Genomic DNA, 24294 nt, shown 5'->3' on the forward strand with positions numbered 1-24294 from the left:
ATGCCCAGATTGCGAAGAAGGACAGCATCCCCTGGACGAATTTCCTTATGCCGCACCTTATGATCATAGCGTCTTTTATAACTCGCATTTAATTGAGCCGAAGCTTTCTCTGCCAATTTATATGCCTGCTGCAAACTGTCTTGTAGCCTTTGCACATACTTGAAATGCGTTCTATTGTATATCCCATCGGTAGATATCCGCCGGCGTACATCCACTGGTAGCCGAGCTTCTCGTCCAAACATCAGAAAATAAGGCGTATATCCAGTGGACTTATGGCGAGTACAATTATAAGCATGCACTTAAGTCTCTACAGGCTTACTCCATTCAGTCTTCTGTGAGCCCTTCAGGGTACCATGCATGTCGAGCAGCTTTCGGTTGAACCGTTCAGGCATAGCGTCCCTTTCTGGGTGGTAAGGTGTCGTCCGGGTGATATTCAGCAACTTAAGAAATTCTCGTATAAGATTACTTTCAAAGTTCCGACCTTGAGCCGAATGCAATCGATTTGGTAGCCCATAATGAATAAAGTACTTCTCCCATAAGAAAAATACAAAACAGTAGGATTCCTGGCGCTAAAACTGCACTTTACCCTTGTCCATAGAATTGTCTATATGCTATCACAGTCCTCTTGATGATTTGCAGGTAGGTACAAGGCAATTGGACACTGACTGGCCCCTTGGTGGTCCTCCTAATATCAAATATACACAGTAGCAAAAACTAGGTTGCAATTCTATAGAACAAATAGCAATGCCTACTTACAAGAGAATTTCTTGTTGTGTTCAATTGATAGAAACTGTTCTTTGGCTTGGCTCTTCTCCTCAACCTCACGAATCCCACATGTAGTCGTCACTCGATCAGTCTCTCCAATTGGGATGTTCATATATCCACCGTGGTTCCCCAAGAGAGAATAACAGTTGACAGATTGGTGCAGATTGTTAAAAACTGTATTTAATAAAATGACAAAATAGCCAAAAACTCACTCACGTGGTTAAGGCTCAAATAAAACAATTCTCAATGTGCCGTCCGCAGCTTGTAATACAGGTACTGTGTATGCCCCAATGCACCACGAGCACTCTCACAGCTCATTTGAGAGCGCTGCTAGCCAGCGGTGGCCTGTAGCATCCAACTTAGCAGACGTGTTGATGTATGTCAAAGGGTTGTTATCAGTCCTAACTTCAAATGTAACCCCAGACAAGTAGTCATGCAGCTTGTCCACAATAGCCCATTTGGGGGCTAGAAACTCCAGCTTGTGCACAGATTAGTTCTGTTCGCTGGGCGTTAAACTCCGACTGACATAGGCCACTGGTCGAAGTCCGGTATCGTATTTCTGGTGCAACACGGCTCCTAAACCATTAAAACTGGCATCAACATGTAGAATATATGGCCGATCAGAATCTGCATAGGCAGCACAGGAGCTGTGTTAAGTTCCTCTTCAGCTCCAGAAACCCCTTTTCACAGACGGGAGTCCACTTATCCTCAAAGGGTGCTTGAATGGAAACGGCTTTCCGACCCGTGTCTTCGGGGTAGATTTTGAGAAGGTTGTTGAGAATCTTCGCTTTGCTGGAATAGTCTTCCACAAACCTTCAGTAATAACCGCAAAACCCCAGGAAGGAGCGTAATTCCATAACGTTATTGGGTTGCGGCCAGTTCACCACTGCTTCTATCTTCCCTGGGTCAGTAGATATTCCTTCCGCAGTGACAATGTGACCGATGTAGGTCACTGAGGTGCGGCAAAACCGACACTTATGAATCGACAGCTTGAGTCCTTCTGTGCTGAGTCGATCCAGCACTTTTATCAGCCGCTCTTCATGCTCCTCCAGCGTCTTCCCGAACACTATAATATCGTCCAGATACACTAAGCATTCCCTGGTGTTCATATCCCCAATCATCTTTTCCATACGCATACGCGTGAATTGATAAAACCCTAATGGGCAAACAAAAGCTGTTTTCTCCTGATCTTCGGAGTTCATTGGCACTTGGTAGTACCAATTAGTCAGATCCAACACACTAAACCACTTGTTTCCCAACAGGGCCTTTAAGAGGTCTTCGATCCGAGGAAGGGTATACTGATCTGGTACAGTACGGTTATTCAAGGTTCTATAGTCCACACATAGTCGTACTGACCCATTCTTCTCACCACCTCGATAGGCGATGCGTATGGACTGTGAGATCCCATAACGATGCAGGCCGCCTCCATTTCTTGTAGTAGAGTTCTCACATCTTCTACATCCCTAGGAGCAATGAGACGGGATCTTTCTCGTAAGGGACTCGTGTCATGGAGCCATATGGTACAGCTGCAGCCGCCTTTATCCTAATGCGATCGTATCAGCTGCGCTCTGCTAACCGCGGCCAGATGTGGTATATTTTCTTTTTTTCCATAGCGCTTTCCGGTATGTTAGCGCTTGGATTTTTAGCGCTGTCCGCTATACTGCAATACCGTATAAAAACACAGGTGGGCGTTCGCGAGCTGTTGTCTTAAAAGTCTAATGCATTATGTCTGTATTTGTAAAATGGAGGATTTACAGTAAACAGTATTACAAAAATATAGCGTTGCGTCTTCTTCGAATATAAAATGATCACATTTCTATACAGTACTGTATGTACGGTATTATTTTGTAATCAGTACTTTTATTTTTACTTGTTTTCATACTCTTTTTATACAGTATTATGCGTATACCGTTTCAGTGTGAGATGGGTAGGCAGATTATTGGAGATAAGGAAAAAGCTGAGGTATTAAACAAATTCGTTGCTTCTGTGTTTACCAGGGAAGAATCAAGTTCAATAGTAGTGCCGCAGGAGGAAGCCACAACCTCCATATTAATGAACAATTGGTTAACTGAGGAAGAAGTTCATAAGCGACTTGAAAAAAATTAAGTAAATAAGGCACCTGTCCCCGATGGCATACATCCAAGAGTTCTCAAGAAGTTAAGCTCAGAAATAGCAAAACCATTATAATTAATATTCAAGGACTCTATTTCCACAGGCTCAGTACCACAAGATTGGCGTAAAGCAGATGTGGTGCCTATATTTAAAAAGGGAGCTAGATCGCAACCGGAAAATTACAGACCTGTAAGCCTGACTTCAATAGTAGGGGAACTAGTTGAAGGTTTAATACGAGATAATATTCAGGAATACCTAATGGAAAAAAAATTATTAGTAAAAGTCAGCATGGATTTATGAAGGATAGATCATGCCAAACTAACCTTATTTGTTTCTTTGAGGAGGTAAGTAGGAATTTAGACCAGGGTAATGCAGTTGATGTGGTCTACTTAGATTTTGCAATGGCTTTTGATACGGTTTAACACAAGAGGTTGGTGTACAAAATAAAGAAATTTGGACTCAGTAATAATATAAGCAACTGGATTGAAAACTGGTTAAAGGACAGACAACAGAGGGTTGTCATAAATGGAACTTTTTCAGGTTGGGCTAAAGTCGTGAGTGGAGTACCTCAGGGATCGGTACTGGGACCCCTGCTTTTTAACTCGTTTATTAATGACCTTGAGGTTGGGATCGAGAGCAAAGTCTCCATCTTTGCTGATGACACTAAATTGTGTAAGGTAATAGAATCAGAGCAGGATGTAATTTCTCTTCAGAAGGACTTGGAGAGACTGGAAATGTGGGCAGGTAAATGGCAGATGAGGTTTAATACAGATAAATGTAAGGTTATGCATTTGGGATGCAAGAATAAAAAGGCGACTTTCAAATTAAATGGAGATATATTGGGGGAATCCTTGATGGAGAAGGATTTAGGAGTGCTTGTAGACAGCAGGCTTAGCAATAGTGCCCAATGTCATGCAGTAGCTGCAAAGGCAAACCAGATCTTTTCTTGCATCCAACGGGCAATGGATGGAAGGGAAATAAACATAATTATGCCCCTTTACAAAGCATTACTTTGACCACACCTTGAATATGGAGTACAATTTTGGACACCAATCCTAAGAAAAGACATTATGGAACTAGAGAGAGTGCAGAGAAGAGCCACCAAATTAATAAAGGGGATGGACATTCTAACTTATGAGGAGAGGCTAGCTAAATTAGATATATATACATTAGAAAAGAGGCGTCTAAGAGGGGATATGATAACTATATACAAATATATATAGGGACAATACAAGGAGCTTTCAAAAGAACTATTCATCCCACGGGCAGTACAAAGGACTCGGGCCATCCCTTAAGGTTGGAGGAAAGAAAATTTCACCAGCAACAAAGGAAAGGGTTCTTTACGGTAAGAGCAGTTTAAATGTGGAATTCATTACCCATAGAGGCTGTGATAGCAGATACAATAGATTTGTTCAAAAAAAGGTTGGACATCTTTTTAGATGGGAAAGGTATACAGGGATATACCAAATAAGTATACATGGGAAGGATGTTGATCCAGGGATTAATCCGATTGCCAATTCTTGGAGTCAGGAAGGAATTAATGTTTCCCCTTAATGGGGTTTTTTGTTTGTCTTCCTCTGGATCAATAATTAAGTATAGATATAGGATAAAGTATCTGTTGTCTAAATTTAGCATAGGTTGGACTTGATGGACCTATGTCTTTTTTCAACCTCATCTACTATGTAACTATGTAACTATGTAAGTTCTGTATGTCTCATTTGAACATTGTTGAAATGCATAGGCATGTTACAGTATCACATTTCGGCACATACAGAGCTCTCCCTCTCGCCCCCGCACACACACGGCTAAAGTACTATTTCAACTTCTTATCTACAGTTTAGTACATCTCTCCCAGACAGATGGCTTCCTGGTTTCAATCATCCCGAACCTGTCATCACATTCCTGTGTGTATAATGTACAGAGCCTGGTGTCACATTTCAGCGCCTGCGTGTAATCCTCTTTGGGAAGTGACCTAGTAGATGATTAATGCGCATGCGTGTGTAACTTCACAATCATGTGGAAGTTCAAGTCTGGAAAAAAAAAAATATATATTTTTAATGTTTAGTTTCCAGACATGTGTGCTTGCATAAAAAATCTTGTTATTCTGATATTCTATTGGTTCTGTAGCTTTTTAATGTGACACTGGATATTCACATGCTTTATGTAATTTTTATTGATTTGGGGGTGTGGGGTCAAAACATTATGATGACCTGTTCAAAATATGTCTTTGCACTATAGTACAGTACTGCTAATCCTTTATGCAGCTTTACCCCCCTCCCCCCGCAGACACACACAAGGCTCAAGGATTTCAACTTCTTATCGACACCTCTCGAAAACAATTCATTTTCAAAAGCTTGGCTTTGTGCTTTTTATCATCCCGAGCCGAGCGTCACATCTCTGTGCCTGCGTGTAATCCTCTTTGGTAAGGGACCTAGTTGATGATTAATGCGCATGTGTATATAATTTATGCTAATCCATTATGATGACTCATCCATTCACCCCCCTAACCCTTTGAGGCTTTGTTTACGATAACGCATGCGCACTTATGATAAACCCTTCTCGAATTGAATATGTTAATCTGATAGGCCAATGAATAAAAATGTAACCAATGAATAAAAATGTAAGCCTTCTTGAAGAATCCCCCCCCCCCCCCCCACACACACACACACATTCACAGTGAATTTAAAGTTCAAAGAAAAAAAATGTGAATGTAATGAAATATTTATTTTATTGTATCAGGAATAAAAAATACAAATAATAATTTTCAGTTTTTATCTTCTTTGTACACATACAGTAGTGTACAGTAGTGTACTGTAGTTCTTCTGTCAGTTGAAATTTGAGGGCCAGTGCATAACCATGGAAGAATGAAAAATACAAATAATAATGAATAATGCACATTTATAATAATAAAAAAAGTAATACAAATTTTTAGTCTTTCTCTTGTTCGTCATGGCCACATTGCATTCTGTAGTTCATTGAGAGAGGGGGGGGGGTTTGTGTAAATCATGACTGCTGTAGATACACTATACACACAGTTTATACAATTTACACATGATACCCCCCCTACCCCCACCCATCCTTTTGTAATGCAGCCAACTGTCTCTGAAAAGGAAAGAAAAAATGAGTGCAGTTAAGTGCATAAAATTGCATTGTGTACAATAAAACTACTCCATATTGGACTACTGCATGCAGTTACTACGGTCAAACTACTGTATACTGGAACTACTATACTGTAAAATATTTTGTAACTAGATTGGTAGTGCAGCTCTCTCTAAAAATTTAAAATTAGTGCAGTAAAGTGCATGCTGTATACTGTAAAACAATCTGTGCCATACTTACCTGTATCATACTGTACTTCGTGTGCCTGTACTTACCATACTACAGTACAGTACTATACTACTGTCACGCCTGTATGCCCACAGACCTGGCCAGTCCCCAGTACTGAGGTGGGAAGGGTATTACCACGCACCCACAGCAGTGAGGGCGTGCCTGGAGTGTGGTATGGCGTTGCCGGGGCTGTAGAGAGATGGTTAGTAATACTTGCAACGCCTTTGGAGTTCAGAGTAAGAGTAGTGGTGTCCGTGCGCCAGAGTCCAGGGATCCAGAAGTCAGAGTCGTAAAGTTCGTAAGCCAAAGTCCAGGGGTCACAGAGGTCAGCAAGGTAGAGTTCGTAGGCAGGGTTCAAGGGCAACAGAGCAGAGTAGTCCAGGATGAGCAGAGGTCAAACCAGGGAAATCCAGGGGTAACCAGGAGCAGGAACAAAGCAGGAACACAGAGGAGAGCCAAACATAGGACTGCACACACAGAAGTAACAAGAGCTATGCAGAGCAATGAGAGAAAGGACAGACAGGGTTTATAAAAGAGGGAACACCAATAGGAGAGAGAGGAGGAGAGGTGGAGCAGAGGGTGACGTGGAAGACAGCAGGATAGGTGAGGAGGAGAAGAGGAGGAGACAGGTGAGCCAATGAGAGAGACAGCCCACAGGGCATGAGAGGAGGAGCCAGGAGGCTGAGAACCTAGAAGAGGCGCATGTGCGTGCGTCCTCTGTAAGTTTAGATTGCGCGAGCACAGGCTGCGTCATGAGGCGAGCGCCGCGCCGCGCCAATGGGGCACCTGCTGAGGATGAGGGAGGAATGGAGGGGAAAGCCACCAGAGGTAAGGGGACTGGAGTAGAGACCGAGGGGGTCATGAGCAGGGAACGCCGCAGCAGGGCGCCAGGGACCGAGAAGGTGCACGAGTCTTGCGGGGAGCGTGTGCTGGCGACGGGATAGCGTCAGAGGCTGCCGGAGAGGGACAGCTGCGGGTAGAGGAAGGGAGGCTAGCAAGGGAAGGATCAGAGAGGGTAGGCAAACGTGGGATGTCAGGGATACATGGAGGGGAAGGAATCCCCTGAACCGTCACAGTATCCCCCCGTTGAGGATCGATCTCCGAGCGATCCAGTCACAGTTTCTGGGGAAATTTTAGATGAAATTGCTGAAGACGTTTAGGAGCATGAATGTGATGTGCCGGAACCCATGAACGCTCCTCCGGACCATAGCCCTTCCAGTGGACGAGGAACTGGAGCTTGTTCTTTGACCAGCATGAGTCAATGAGAAATTGGACCACTCCTAGGGTGGACACTGGGTTGGGTTTAGGGGAAGGGTCCGGGAAGTGCGAGCTCTGGACAAAAGGCTTGAGTAGGGACACATGAAAGATGGAAGGGATCCTCATGGTGGGGGTGAGAGCAAGGCGGTAGGCGACTAGGTTTATTCTTTCTAAGATTTTGAACTGGCCCAGAAATCTTAGTGACAGTTTGGGAGATGGAGTTTTAAGCCTGATGTTCTTCGAGGACAACCACACTCTGTCATCCGGCTTGAATTATGGACCTGGTTGGCGACGGCGATCTGCCTTGGTTTTTTGTCTAGAGACAGCAGATTGTAGGGACTTGAGGATCCTTTTCCAAGAATTCTGCAGGGTTGTAACATGGGAGTCAGCTGCAGGAACGCCAGAAGGGGGGAGGAGAGGGGAAGACTGCTAGGGTGAAAGCCGAAATTAATGAAAAAAGGAGACTCTTGAGTAGACTCCTTCTTAAGAGAGTTGATCGCAAATTCGGCCCATGGTAACAAGTCCACCCAGTTGTCTTGTGACTCCGATATGAAACATCTGAGATTTTGCTCTAGGATTTGATTCATCCTTTCGGTCTGACCATTGGTCTGAGGATGGTATCCTGAAGAAAAAAGGAGGGAAATTCCGAGTCTCTGGGAAAACGCCCGCCAGAACTTAGAGATGAATTGAGACCCTCTGTCAGAGACAATAGAAATGGGAACGCCATGTAATCTGAAAATTTCCTTGGAAAAAATATCGGCCAGAGTAGCAGAATTAGGAAGACCCTTGAGGGGCATTGTAGGAGGACATGTGCAGAGGTACACAATTGAGACTGTTTTAAGGTGAAATTAAAACAAGGCTTTATTGTGCATGTCGCTTTAAACACAGCAAAAATATATGAAAATAAGCCAAACAAAAAACCTATCTCTGCTTTGGAGATTATCTACACATGTAGCTCAGCCCTCTCTGACTGGGTTGGTTAACTAAGCTATTTACCAGGCCCAAAATATAAACATATATACAGATATATTACAGTTCCAAAAGAAAGTCTTATCTGTTCTCCTGAAGCTGTAGGGGAAGTCCTCTCTGCTCTCCTGGGTAAGACCCTTTGTGTGCTACAGCAATGTCTTTCCAGGTTTTGAGGTCTGGTCCCCTTGTCTTGCTATCAGCATACAGTCCAGTCCTTCTGCAGCTCAAGACAGCAGTTCCTCTGGTCAGTCTCCCCAATTGTGCAATTCAGGAATCTCTTCTCTGTCTCCTAGTTCAGCTCAGGTGTGAGCTAAGGAGTCTTACTTCCTGTCTCAAAGTCAGGCTTTTTCTAACACCTCTAATCAGCCAGGTGCTGGTCAATTAACCATCACACTGCTGGATTAGAGGCAAGTTTTCTGAACAGGGTAAGTCCCCTGTTACATACCTCCCCTGTTTGTGGGAAGCTCGGGCTTGCCACAGCCAAAGCCCATCCTTCCACTCTCACTCGAGGACTTGAATGAGAGTGAATGGAGGAGAACCCTCAGTCCTGCTGGAATTGGAGCCCTTCCTCCAGTTTAGTAGTGTCTCCTCCATAAGGTGTTTGAGTTCAGCAGTCCTCAGTCGCTCAAGGAGAACTTTTCCCAAGTACAGTCTTTCTACTGACCATGTGGTCCTGAGCTTTCCCCTATGTCGGGCACTCCTCTTTTTGTAGGCAGACAGTATGGCGACAGTCGCAGAGCGCCTATGCAAATCGCTCTCTCTCGCCATCCTTCCCAGGTGCTCCATTTTAGCACAAAATGTCAATTTCCTGGTATCAACAGAGCACCCTATAACAGCCATTTGAGCCCTCAGTTCTTGAAGCTGTCTTCCTGCACTTTTCCCATTCAATGTAGTCGCCATTTCAGCTTCTTTGGGATTGAGTTGCGATTCCAGCTCCATTTCCAGAGAATGTCCTATCTTTTCAGCTTCCTCAGCTAAGGATTCTTCTGGCTTAGATTCTGTAGTCCAACCTCTGTTTGTTGCCTTTTGGGCGATTGCAGGTTTGGCTAGTGCTTTCTTAGGTGGCTCAAACTTCGTAATCTTGTTTTGAAGGTGAGTGGTGTCCCCAGCTCTCACTGTACACTTGTCCTCACGGGCATTAGTTACTGTGGGATACCGACGCTTGGACAGAGCCAATACCTTTTCCTGTATTGGAGGCATCTGTAAGTTAGTGGACTGCAGAGTCTCACTCTGTTTCTTGAGTGTTTCCTGCCATTCTCCTTTCAGGGTCTTTACTTCTTCCCTGTGCTTTCTCCGAGCTTGCTTCCACCTATCATTCTTTATTTTGTGGAGCACTGTGAACTTCTTCGCTTGGGCCGCAGATACTCATCTCAGTTTCTGGACCTTTTTGCGCTCCCTCTTGTACCGAGTCACCTGGTCTCTAAGCTTAGCCTCTAGCGATGCTTTGGTGATGGTCAGGGTAGCCTTCAGTTTATCCTGCTGCTTTGCGAGGACGCACTGCAGAGTTCGCTGCTTCTCTTCGACATTCTTGAGGTGTGTACGCAGACCTTGCTGTTGGTTCTGCAGTCTGTGCTCTGCTTCAAATTTCTTATCTTCCAACCGTTTCTTTATTTTTTCAAGCTCGTGCAGCTTTTCATTCTTTCCATTGACGTGGTTTGTCAACTCCGAATTTTCTTTTTTTAATCTTAAATTTTCTTCTTTTTCAGTCTCTGTACTATTCAGGGCCTCCTTGCAATCCAACTTCCATTTTTGCACATCTGTTTGGAGGCCGGGTGTCTCCTGGCGTGAGATTTCCATCTCCAGGTTTAGGTTCTGAAGCTCCTTCTGAGAGACTTTGAGATTTAAGTTAAGATGTACAGTAGGATAGTTTTCTTTGAAATGTCCAGCTCCTCAGTGAGACTGTGAAGTTCCTTTCTGGAGACTTCCAGTTACGTGCGACAGCTGTTGATCTCATGATGTGAGGCATCCAGTGCTCTGTGGAGTGTATGAACCTCCATCTGAGATACGTCTACGTCTGTCCAGACACTGTTGACCTCCTGTTGTGAGGCATTCAGCTCTATGCGAAGAGTGTGAACCACTTGCTGGAAGACTGCCATCTGCTTCAGTGCCTCCTCATACTTCCGCTTCAGCTTAGCCATCATTTTATCAGATTGGCTCTGCTTTTCATCCATGGCGGTAATAGTAGAGTTTGCAGTATCTAGCTCAGTCTTGAGATCGTCCAATTCTGTCATGGCCAAAGAGTACATTGTGAGCACATCTTTCTGTAGCTTCATGTTATTTTTCAGTAGCTCTGTGTAATCATTTTTCTTCAGTTTCAATTGTTCCCGGAGCAGATCACAGTCACGCCTGGCAACCTTCAGGGCATCCCCAGGGCTGGTCAAGGGATCGTCACTCAGCGGTTCCGGCTCCGCTTCCCTGGGATGGTTGGTTGAGGGTTTCTCACTATTAGCACCGGACAGACACTTATTTGGGGTAAACGACTTCTGCCTTGGGCCCTCTGGATATTCGGTCATCCGCGGGACGACTTCTCCATTTTCTCTAGGCTGCAGGGCATTTCGGACCCCCTTTTTCTCAGCAAGATCTGCAGATGTGTCTGTTCCTTCCACGGTAAGTGAAGAACCGCTTTTCTTTTTTCGCCTTTTTGTTTTGGATGACACTGTCCCCTCAGGGATACTGGGGTCTCCATCTTCATTTGAAATTTTAGCAGTGTCACTGGATCCACCTGGCTTTTCTTGCAACTGTAACAGCTGACGGAAATATTCGGTGATCCACTGCTCCTGCTCTTTCTCCTGCCGATCATATTTGTCATCATAGGGAGCGGTCTTTCCGGTTCGTACCGAGTTCAGACACCCCCACCATTCTTGGGGTGTTTTGTGTGTGTGACTCGATTTGGGTTCCCCATAAGAAATGTCTTCCTCCTCATCGGACAGGAAGGGCCACTCTTCCGTGGGGTAGGGCTGATTACAGGAATGCTGCATCTTATCCTCCATTTTGGGGCTATCAGGTGTACTTTTCTTCCTGACCTCAGGAGGCACTATTGCAGCTGTTGCCACTGTATTTGCTAGAACCCCAAATGGTTGTAGTCCTACAGGTGGGCATATTTTTCTTGTAGAGGTCGTAGCTCTCACAGGCCTCTCTGTAGACTTTTTCTTCCCTTGGGTAAGTTTTACAACATTAGCATTGCTGTGCACGCATTTATTTTCATTGTCTGAATAAGGCCTGAAGGGATACTGCTCCGTGTGGTGGGGTTCATTACACCAGGAACACATTTTCTTCCCTATTGTTACAGAGTCTGTATTTGACTTCAGCTGGGTGGCCATTTTAAATTCCCAGGGTTCTATTTCATTGCAGTGGAATATTTATTTTACTCCCAGCAGGGTGACTTAACACTCAGCAATTGGCTTTGGGATACCTTTTACACAGTTCAGCAATCCCTTTTTCCCCGGTAGGGCAATTTTACACTCAGCATTTGTTTGCTGAAAATTCCCCTGCTTCAGCACAGTCTTGCATCAATTTTCACACTTTCTGCATATATTCCATTCACAGCTGGTAGTCCTATGTGGTGTGGCAACCTTTATTTGCAGAATCAGTACCGCTCGTGGGTCACCATCTGTATTCACTGCTTCAGCAAAACATTTGAAACCAACAAACACCTATCCCTTTTAAGGGCTAACTCACTTTTTGAACCCTGACTATGGCTGGAAGGCAAAACCCCTATTTCAATGACCATATTACACTTTATTGTGATAGGCAAATAAGGTTTACCTGCTTCAGCAGTCTCTCTCTCTCTCTCCTCTTGGGATTGGGAAAAAGAGTCCATCTGTGGTTTTGTGAGTTTCAGTGCAGTGTAGATTACCTGCCTGTGTGTGTTGCTTTAACTCTGATCTCTGCTTCATGTGATTGTTTATGTTGCTCAGGCTGTTTGTAGGCAAAAAGCACAAAAAAAAAATTCTGGGCCCTTTTAACTTCAAAGGCCACCTCTCATCCCACTTCTGACACCATATGTAGAAGGACATGTGCAGAGGTACACAATGGAGACTGTTTTAAGGTGAAATTAAAACAAGGCTTTATTGTGCCTGTCGCTTTAAACACAGCAGAAATATATGAAAATAAGCCAAACAAAAAACCTATCTCTGCTTTGGAGACTATCTACACATGTAGCTCAGCCCTCTCTGACTGGGGTGGTTAGCTAAGCTATTTACCAGGCCCAAAATATAAACATATATACAGATATATTACAGTTCCAAAAGAAAGTCTTATCTGTTCTCCTGAAGCTGTAGGGGAAGTACTCTCTGCTCTCCTGGGTAAGCACCTTTGTGTGCTACAGCAATATCTGTTCAGGTTTTGAGGTCTGGTCCCCTTGTCTTGCTATCAGCATACAGTCCAGTCCTTCTGCAGCTCAAGACAGCAGTTCCTCTGGTCAGTCTCCCCAATTGTGCGACTCAGGAATCTCTGCTCTGTCTCCTAGTTCAGCTCAGGTGTGAGCTAAGGAGTCTTACTTCCTGTCTCAAAGGCAGGCTTTTTCTAACACCTCTAATCAGCCAGGTGCTGGTCAATTAACCAGCACACTGCTGGACAAGAGGCAAGTTTTCTGAAAAGGGTAAGTCCCCTGTTACAGGAATAAAGTGTGAATGTTTAGAAAATCGGTCTACTACAACAAGAATGGTATTCATTCTTTTGGAATTGGGAAGTTCAACAATGAAATCCATCGAGATGTGTTTCCAGGGTTGCTCTGGAATGGGGAGAGGCATGAGGAGGCCAGAAGGTTTGTGATAGGGCATCTTACTCTGTGCACATACTGGACAAGCACTAGTAAAATAAAAAATGTCTTTGTTCATCTTCGGCCACCAAAATGTCCGTTTAATAAGGTCCGCTGTCCTCTTGAAGCCTGGATGACCGGAAGATCTAGAGGAATGTCCCCAAAGTAGAATCTTGTGGCTAAACCGTGGAGCTGCGTATAAGCGCCCTTCTGGTATCCTGAACCTGCTGGGGATGTGAGCCTGGGCTTTTTTTTTTTCATCCAACACGTCAAAATTATTAGCAGAGATTATGCATTTGGCAAGAAGAATGGGTTCCGTGGCTTCATTAGATTCATTTTCCGTGGCGACCTGGAGAGAGAGAGCATTCGCTTTGACATTTTTGGTACCAGGAATGTACGAAATAGTATAGTTAAAGCGGGAGAAGAAGAGAGACCACCGAGCTTGGCGAGATCCCAACCGTCGGGCCCCCTCGATATACAGAAACATTTTGTGGTCGGTGAGGATGGCAACAGGTTCCTTGGTGCCTTCTAAAAGATGCCTCCATTCTTGAAGAGACAGTTTAATGGCCAAAAGTTCACGATTACCAACATCATAATTTCTTTCGGCAGACGAAAATTTCCGCGAACAAAAACCACAGGGATGGAGTCTTTCTTGGGGAGAAGACCTCTGAGAGAGAACTGCACCAGCTCCTATGTCCGAAGCGTCGACTTCCAAAGTGAAGGGAAGAGAGGTATCCAGGTGGCGTAGGATGGGTGCGGACACAAAGGCTTTCTTAAGAACCTCGAATGCAACAATACCTTCAGGGGACCAGGTCGCAGGATTGGCGCCTTTCTTGGTCAAGACGGTGATGGGAAGAGCAATAGAAGAAAAGATTTTGATGAATTTCCTGTAATAATTGTCAAAGCCGAGGAAACGCTGCACAGCCTTGAGCGAATTAGGCAGCGGCCAGTCGAGAAGAGATTTCAATTTTTCTGGGTCCATAGAGAAACCTTGGTCAGAGATAATGTAGCCTAGGAAGGCAGTAGAAGTCTGGTGGAACAAACATTTCTCCATCTTGGCATATAGGCGGTTAGAACGGAGCCTAGACAGCACCAGTTTGGTATGGTGAATGTGTTCATCCAGGTTTTTAGAAAAAATGAGAATGTCATCCAGATATACTATGACAAATGTCCCCAACACATTGTATTGTATTGTATGTCTTTATTTATATAGCGCCATAAATGTACATAGCGCTTCACAGTAGTAATACATATCATATAAATAACAAATAATATAAATAACAGATCATGGGAATAAGTGCTTCAGACATAAAAGTAACATTAAGGAAGAGGAGTCCCTGCTCCGAGGAGCTTACAATCTATTTGGTAGGTAAGGAGAACAAACAGAGACAGTAGGAGGGAATTCTGGTAAGTGCGTCTGCAGGGGGCCAAGCTTTATGTATTATGTGTCCATGATTATCCAGTGCTATTCATATGCTTCTTTAAGCCGATGTCTTAAGGTGGCCTTAAAGGTGGATAGAGAGGGTGTTAGTCGGGTATTGAGGGGAAGGGCATTCCAGAGGTGTGGGGCAGAAAGTGAGAAAGGTTTAAGGCGGGAGAGAGCTTTAGATACAAGGGGGGTAGAAAGAAGACATCCTTGAGAAGAACGCAAGAGTCGGGATGGTGCATAGAGAGAAATTAGGGTTGAGATGTAGAATGTGAGGGGCAGAAGAATGTAAAGCTTTAAAAGTGAGGAGGAGAATTGAGTGTGAGATACGGGATTTGATCAGAAGCCAGGAGAGGGATTTCAGAAGGGGAGATGCGGAGATAGATTTAGGAAAGAGTAGAGTGATTCTGGCAGCATCGTTTAGGATAGATTGTAGGGGAGACAGGTGAGAGTCAGGAAGGCTGGACAGCAGGAGGTTGCAGTAATCGAGACGTGAGAGAATGAGGGCCTGAGCCAGAGTTTTAGCAGTCGAGCAACAGAGGAAAGGGCGTATCTTTGTTATATTGCGGAGGAAAAAGCAACAAGTTTTAGAAACGTTTTGAATATGAGAGGAGAATGAGAGAGAGGAATCAAGTGTAACCCCTAGGCAGCGGGCTTGGGCTACTGGGTGAATGATCATATTTCCAATAACAATGTGGAAGGAGGTAGTAGGGCCAGGTTTGGGAGGAAGAATAAGGAGCTCTGTTTTTGCCATGTTAAGTTTCAGTCGGCGGATGGCCATCCAGGATGATATTCCAGAGAGGCATTCAGAAACTTTGGTCTGTATAGCAGGTGTAAGGTCAGGGGTTGAAAGGTAAATTTGTGTGTCGTCAGCATAGAGGTGATATTTAAACCCAAAAGATGTGATTAGGTCACCTAGAGAGAGTATGTAAAGATAAAAGAGAAGGGGTCCCAGGACAGAGCCCTGGGGTACCCCCACAGAGAGATCAATAGAGGAGGAGGAGATGTTAGCAAAAGAGACACTAAAAGTACGATGGGAGAGGTAAGAGGAGATCCAGGATAGAGCTTTATTCCGAATACCAAGAGTATGGAGAATGTGAAGGAGAAGAGGGTGGTCCACAGTGTCGAATGCTGCAGAGAGGTCGAGTAATATGAGCAGAGAGTAATGACCTCTGTCTTTGGCAGCATGGAGGTCGTCAGTTATTTTAGTGAGGGCTGTTTCAGTAGAGTGAGCAGTGCGGTAGCCAGATTGTAGAGGGTCTAGAAGAGAATAGGTGTTGAGAAAGTGTAGCAATCGAGAGAATACAAGACGTTCAAGGAGTTTGGAGGCAAAAGGCAGGAGGGAGACAGGTCGATAGTTAGAAGGACAGATAGGGTCAAGCTTGCTGTTTTTGTGTAATGGTATAACGGTTGCATGCTTGAAGGAGGACGGAAAGGTACCAGAGTAGAGGGAAGAGTTAAAGATCTGTGTGAGCATAGGGATTATAGAAGGAGCAAGAGGTTTTAGGAGATGGGAGGGAATGGGATCAAGAGGGCAAGTGGTAGAGGGAGAAGTGGAGATCAACAGTGACACATCCTCTTCCGAGATAGCGGAAAAAGAGTCAAGAAAGGCAAGAGGAGAGTTGGGAAGCAGGGTGGGATGGGAGGAGGCAACAGATGGGATGTTCTGACGTATGGATTCCACCTTTTCCTTAAAGTCAGCAAAGTCCTGAGGTGAGATGGAGGAAGAAGAGGAGGCAGCTGAGAGTGGTCTGAGTAGAGAGTCAAAGACAGAAAAGAGTCAGCGTGGGTTAGACTTGTGTGTGTTGATTAGTGATGAAAAGTAGGTTTGTTAAGTCTGAGAGAGGGCAGAGTTGAAACAGGACAGCATAAATTTGTAGTGAATGAAGTCTGCGAGCGTATGAGATTTCCTCCAAAGGCGTTCAGAGGAACGAGTGGTGGAACGCAGCATGTGTGTGTGGGAGTTTAGCCAGGGTCTGGGGTTAGAAGGGCGAGGACAGCAGAGAGAAAGCGGGGCATGAAGATCAAGAGAGGTAGATAAGGCAGAGTTGTAGCTCCTGACCAGGTTGTCAGGGTCTGAAGCAGAACTGAGAGAGGAGAGGGAGGAGCGTAAAGTGGAATCAAGAGCTGGTAGGTTAATAGAGCGCAGGTTTCTGCAAAAACGAGGGTGAGATGGAGATGGAGAGAGGCGAGAGAGAGAAAATGAGATGAGGTGATGGTCAGAGAGAGGAAAAGGGGAAATGGAGAAATCGGAGAGAGAGAAGTTTTTAGTTTACCAGTTCTTGGTAGTGTCCATCCTTGTTGGTGCTGGCTTCAGTCCACTGTTGAAGGCCAAAAGAAGAGGTTAGAGAGAGAAAGCGGGAAGCCCAAGGGAGATAGGGGTCATCAAGATGGCAGTTGAAGTCCCCAAGGAGAAGAACAGGGGAGTCTGAGGAGAGAAAGGAAGAGAGCCACGATTCAAAGTGAGAAAGGCAGAAGGGGGATGAGTAGAGGTAGGTGGGCGATAGATGACCGCCACATGGACCGGGAGAGGAGAGAAGATCTGTACTGTGTGAACCTCAAAGGAGGGAAAAGCAAGAGAGGGAGGAATAGGAACGGGTCGGTAGCAGCAGAGAGAGGAGAGCAGGAGCCCCACGCCTTCACCCCTGCCATCAGGGCGTGGAGTGTGGGAGAAGGAAAGGCCACCATAAGAGAGGGCAGCTTTCAGAGCAGAGTCAGTGTGAGTGAGCCAGGTCTCAGTTATGGCAAATAGGAGCAGAGTGTGAGAGAGAAAGAAGTCATGCACAGAGAGGAACTTGTTAGAGAGGGAGTGAGCATTCCAAAGGGCACAGGAGAAAGGAAGAGAGGAGGGAGGGTGGCAGGGGATGGGTATGAGGTTGGAGGGGTTTACACCAGAAGGAGTAGAAGTTGCATGTGGAAGGCGAGGACGAGAGCAAGTAGAAATAAGGCAGGGACCAGGATTGGGATCCCGGATGATGTCGTTCATGAACTCTTGAAAGACGGCAGGAGCATTGCATAAGCCAAAGGGCATAACTAGATAATCATAATGTCCAGATCGCATATTAAACGCGGTTTTCCATTCGTCCCCTTCCCTTATGCGAATGAGATTATAGGCCCCTCTTAAGTCGAGCTTGGAGAAAATAGAGGCCTTAAAGTATAGAGGAGAAAAGGAAACCTAGTATATCAGCACTCAGTCAAACTAAATGTATAATGACATAGGGGTTCATGCAGTAAGCAGCGAAAAAATGCATTCGCCAGTTTAGCAATTAGCCATGTTTTTGGCGTGTTTAATTCGCTGTATGCTGTAAGTGGCGAAATGTGCGGCGAATCAATGCGCCGCCACCATTAGCAAATATGTGGATTCGCTTGGCGGGAATGTGGAAATGGCGTGTACGCAGTGCGTGTGGCGTGCACGCACCACGTGTGGCGTGCACGTACCGCCAATGGCATTCTGTTTGTGAATTGCGCGCTTAAACAACCAATGGCGTGATTGTGCGGCCTATTTAAAGGTAACATTTGTTTATATTTTTTCTCTGTGTTGTTGTGAGAGAGAGGGAGTGACGGACAGAGCTGTGCATTGCGACAGTACTTCATACAGGTGTTGATTGATTTGTGTTGTGGTGTTATATTTTGTTTAGCATTTGTTGTTATTGTCTATTTGAATTTGTTTAGTGAGTTTGAGGTTTTATTTTTTTGTGTTGCTTGTGAGTGGTACAGGTATGTACGGGAGGCGTGGCAGTCAGAAGACTGATGCTGGGGTGAGTGATGTGAGTCAGGAGAGTGATGTTGATGACAGTCTTGATGCTGACTTCAGTCCTGATGCTGACTTCAGTCCTGGGAGTCAGGACAGTGATGCTCCTGTGAGAAGTCGTGTGAGAGAGGAGAGTGATGCAAGGGTGAGTGCTGGTTCTCGTGTGAGTAGTCGTGTGAGTAGTCGTGTGAGAGAGGAGAGTGATGCAAGGGTGAGTGCTGGTTCTCGTGTGAGTAGTCGTGTGAGTAGTCGTGTGAGAGAGGGGATTGATGCAAGGGTGAGTGCTGCTTCTCGTGTGAGTAGCCGTGTGAGAGAGGGCAGTGATGGTAGGGTGAGTGGTGCTCGTGTGAGTAAGGGGACGCGTGGTGGTGGTGTGCGTCGTGGTGCTGTGGCATCTGATGGTGCATTGGTTCTGGATTCTCTTCCATTGGAAGAAGGGGAGTCCAGTCAGCAGCAGGCAGGTGCCAATGCAGCACGTGCTTCAAGGACTACAAGTACAGTGCCAAGAAATAAACGCTTTAATAATGCAGAAAAGACAGCCCTTGTGACGGGCATTGTGGCAAAATATGACCAGCTCTGTGGTCATTTAGTAGGTAAGATATTGTAATCCTTGATTATGTTTTCTATTATATTCCTATGATTATGCTTAAATATGTAGTAATACATGTGATTTCATGGCCTTTATGTATGTCATATGTAATACATGGTATATATGACAGTATGTAAAGGAGGTTAAGGATGTATGATAAAGTCATGTGTGTATTTATAAATATAATGCATCTAATAGATTTGACTACATAATGATTGTATACACATTATCATTGAATCTAACAAATTTTAATTGCATTAATATATTATAATGGAGGTAATCTTCATTACTGATTAATTTCCTTCTACCAGTAGTTTAAGGCAGCATGCAAAGTACTATGATTTAATAATCAATAATTTTCATGTATTTGCTATTCTACATAGGTGATGAATATTCATGTCTTGCGGTATTAATGTTACATGTGATCAATTTCTTAATGTATACTTATGTATATGTTTTTTTATGTCAACATCTGTATACATATATGTTATACTATATATTTCCCATACACAGCATATATAAATATCCAAACTCTTACTCTCCCTCTGTGTACACACACAACACATTCGCTATACTGCTGCGGCCGAGTTTATTCGTGTCCCGCGATGTGGGGGACGGCGGCAGGGGGTTCCGGGGGACCCGGCGGACCCGGCAGCGGGAGGGAGAAAGCCCCGATCGGAGGGCGCTCCTCCGTGTCTTCGGCGCGCGCCCGGCACCCTCTGGCGCGCGCCAGGTTACTGCTGCGGCCGAGAACGGGCAAATGCTCGAATAAACTCGGCCGCAGCAGTACACCATGATGTCAATATTATTATGCACACCCATATATGTATTATTTAATGTGGCACATTGTTTACATTAATTCTCATCTTCTAAAAGTGTACACTCTTGCATGCATTGTTCATAACTGAACTATAACTTTTCTTGATAGTACAACATTATTATATTTTTTTTAAAGCCAGGACCAGTTCCACAATTCGGCGTCAGTTATGGGAGGAAATTCGTGATTCCGTCTCAGCATGTGGAAATCAGGTGCGGACAGTGAAGAATTGTAAGAAAAAATTTGATGATATACGGAGAAATTTGAAAAATGCCATTCAATTTGGACACAGGCATGCTTCTGGGACTGGAGGTGGACCACCAGCATCACCAATTACATTCACCCCTTTGGAGGAGATGTTGAGGGAAAAAATATTACCTGTTGTAATAACAGGATTACCTGGAGACAGGAATATAGGAGTTTATCGTCAAATTTTCCCACCAGGTGATTAATCTCTATATATTTCAGGTTTATAATACTGTTTATTATAATGTGACAGTTGAGGAAATAGTTTAATACTGTTTAATTTCAAATAACATATAGGGTATTAACAATCTGCTGGATAACGTTTATCCTTTTTAGTGTTAAAATGAAATAGTGTAGAAATCATTATCTAACAATTTGTCAGTAACTTCAGTACTTGGGGTTAGTTAGGAAACTGTCTACGTGCATTATTGTGTGACGTTACACATGAAGTTGTTAACGAAGTGCATACTTCAAATAAGGCTTTATGCTATCATAATTTTTTTTATTTTTATGTTATATTTTTCATTAACCTTCTAACATTCAAAATTGTCATCTTGTGTTTTTTATTTTTTTTACATTCATATAGTTACACCTGTGCCTCCGAACAACCAAGAAGAGGTGGTCAACTCGGATTCCTCTTTAGCATCATCAATTTTGGAAGGTGAGTCTATGAAGTTAGAATGTTTGTGTGTTTTTGTTCCTGTAACTAACATGATGTTTCAACATACATAACAACCACATGTGGGAGATATGATCATAATTATTATTAGAAACATGAGTTATGTAGTTGCAGTCATTTAAATAGCAGCACCACATCACATGCTTTGTGATGTAATCTAGCACTAATAATGCAGGAAACATTATAACTGTTGGTAGTATGTAACTTCAATAAATAGTCACCATCTCAAATACATATATACGTACATTTGTGACAAAACAGTTTTTCATTCATTAACGTTAATATTGTATGTTCAACATGACATACACACAAGTAAATATTGTACAATGACATACTAGTATAATTGTAATAGTAACTGTGTATGGGACATGTTGTATTTGTCATGTTCCTCTAAATATGATGTGTCTTTGTTTACTGTGTATGGTGTCCCTTGCACTGTTCCTTGTATGAAGTGAACACACATTAAAATTAATTCAGACAGTTAAATAATCCATTGCACCACTGGTCTTTATTAAATTATGCTGTACAGCCTGTGCTTGTGCTTCCATACACCCGTATGTCACAAGTAACACATCCAGCAACACAATGTTGGTAAAGGATTTGTTCTAGAATATGTGTAGATGTTACACTAATGCCTATTACGTTAAAACATATGTTCATCATTTATGTTGCAGCCTGTGTCAGAACCAGTATTTATAATACTGTTCTGCATAATTTCTTCCATCACACATGTCACCATTGAGTGTAAGAATAATGTTTAACTGCTCATTAATAATGCAACATCTAAATAAATATAGGGAAATATTAATGATTTATTTTGTAATATCTCAATGCTTAATTTAACATACACATGGAGACATGAAACCATGTCAACAATGACAACTGTTAATGGGTTTTTTTCTCACCCAAAACTAGGCATTGCATCTGAACAACATCAGAGTCCAATAGTAAGACAAGCATCTACATTACCACCTGCAAATAATACACAAGAAAGTTTGAAAGCAATGGATGCATCAGAATCAAGGATTAGCGTACTACACATAAAACACCATCAGGAATTAATGGGGATACACCAATGTATGTCAGTAGAAATGCACAAAATACAAGAGACAATATGTAAAATCCCAGAAGAATTGCATGTAATGAATCAGACATTACGGACACTTGTGACCACTCTACAGCAAGGAAATCATCTTGTTCCACAGTCTGCACGAAATGAGGAAATCCTCAGCGACAACAATCAAGGTATGTTCCATGGAGGGATTTTGTCTCCACAAACAGACGTATTCAATCAATCTAGTGATGATATATCCCAAGTCAGAAGCTTTGTTCTGGAATCACCAACGACAGCTGAACAAATGCAGACATCCAGTACAGATGATTATCTTAGACACGCACCTAAAAGGACAACAAAAAGGAAAAGATCAAATACAGAAATACGACATTCACTTGGCTGGAAGACTTTGTCCTATACTGCTAAACAATTTACCCAGCAACAAGGTATCCATGTGTATAAGCAGCCTGAAACTGTTACTGTGTCTACCCAGGCCCAAACTGCATCTCTATTTTTAGAGACACAACCTACACCTGTTTTTACACAGGCCCAAACTGCATCTCTATTTTTAGAGACACAACCTACACCTGTTTTTACACAGGCCCAAACTGCATCTCTATTTTTAGAGACACAACCTACACCTGTTTTTACACAGGCCCAAACTGCATCTCTATTTTTAGAGACACAACCTACACCTGTTTTTACACAGGCCCAAACTGCATCTCTATTTTTAGAGACACAACCTACACCTGTTTTTACACAGGCCCAAACTGCATCTCTATTTTTAGAGACACAACCTACACCTGTTTTTACACAGGCCCAAACTGCATCTCTATTTTTAGAGACACAACCTACACCTGTTTTTACACAGGCCCAAACTGCATCTCTATTTTTAGAGACACAACCTACACCTGTTTTTACACAGGCCCAGAGTACTCCTGTTCTTACACAGGCACACACTGCACCTGTTTTTACACAGGCCCAAAGTACTCCTGTTCTTACACAGGCACACACTGCACCTGTCTTTACACAGGCCCAAAGTACTCCTGTTCTTACACAGGCACACACTGCACCTGTCTTTAGCATGGGCCAAACACAACCATTTTTTACTGTTGCCCAAAGTGCACCTGTCTGTACCCTGGCCCAAAGTTCACCTGTATCTACCTTGGAAAAAATACAACCTGTCTATAAGGATACACCATTTCTTCCAGTGTCTACACAGGCACAAAGTGGATTTTTGTACAACCATCCCCAACATGTTACAGTGTCTAGCCAGGGACAAAGTGGATTTTACTACAACCATCCTGAACATCTTACTGTGTCTACCCAGGGACAAAAGCCATTTGTATTTACCCATCCTCAACTTCTTACCGTGTCCAACCAGGGACAGACAGCAGGTGTGTCTACCCATCCTCAACTTCTTACCGTGTCCAACCAGGGACAAACAGCAGGTGTGTCTACCCATCCTCAACTTCTTACCGTGTCCAACCAGGGGCAAACAGCAGGTGTGTCTACCCATCCTCAACTTTTTACCATGTCCAACCAGGGACAAACAGCAGGTGTGTCTACCCATCCTCAACTTCTTACCGTGTCCAACCAGGGACAAACAGCAGGTGTGTCTACCCATCCTCAACTTCTTACCGTGTCCAACCAGGGACAAACAGCAGGTGTGTCTACCCATCCTCAACTTCTTACCGTGTCCAACCAGGGACAAACAGCAGGTGTGGCTACCCATCCTCAACTTCTTACCGTGTCCAACCAGGGACAAACAGCAGGTGTGGCTACCCATCCTCAACTTCTTACCGTGTCCAACCAGGGACAAACAGCAGGTGTGGCTACCCATCCTCAACTTCTTACCGTGTCCAACCAGGGACAAACAGCAGGTGTGTCTACCCATCCTCAACTTCTTACCGTGTCCAACCAGGTACAAACAGCAGGTGTGGCTAACCATCCTCAACTTCTTACCGTGTCCAACCAGGGACAAACAGCAGGTGTGTCTACCCATCCTCAACTTCTTACCGTATCCAACCAGGGACAAACAGCAGGTGTGTCTACCCATCCTCAACTTCTTACCGTGTCCAACCAGGGACAAACAGCAGGTGTGGCTACCCATCCTCAACTTCTTACCGTGTCCAACCAGGGACAAACAGCAGGTGTGGCTACCCATCCTCAACTTGTTACCGTGTCCAACCAGGGACAAACAGCAGGTGTGTCTACCCATCCTCAACTTCTTACCGTGTCCAACCAGGGACAAACAGCAGGTGTGTCTACCCATCCTCAACTTCTTACCGTGTCCAACCAGGGACAAACAGCAGGTGTGTCTACCCATCCTCAACTTCTTACCGTGTCCAACCAGGGACAAACAGCAGGTGTGTCTACCCATCCTCAACTTCTTACCGTGTCCAACCAGGGACAAACAGCAGGTGTGTCTACCCATCCTCAACTTCTTACCGTGTCCAACCAGGGACAAACAGCAGGTGTGGCTACCCATCCTCAACTTCTTACCGTGTCCAACCAGGGACAAACAGCAGGTGTGGCTACCC

Source organism: Ascaphus truei, chromosome 4 (assembly GCF_040206685.1).
Source record: "Ascaphus truei isolate aAscTru1 chromosome 4, aAscTru1.hap1, whole genome shotgun sequence".
Lineage (NCBI taxonomy): Eukaryota > Metazoa > Chordata > Amphibia > Anura > Ascaphidae > Ascaphus > Ascaphus truei.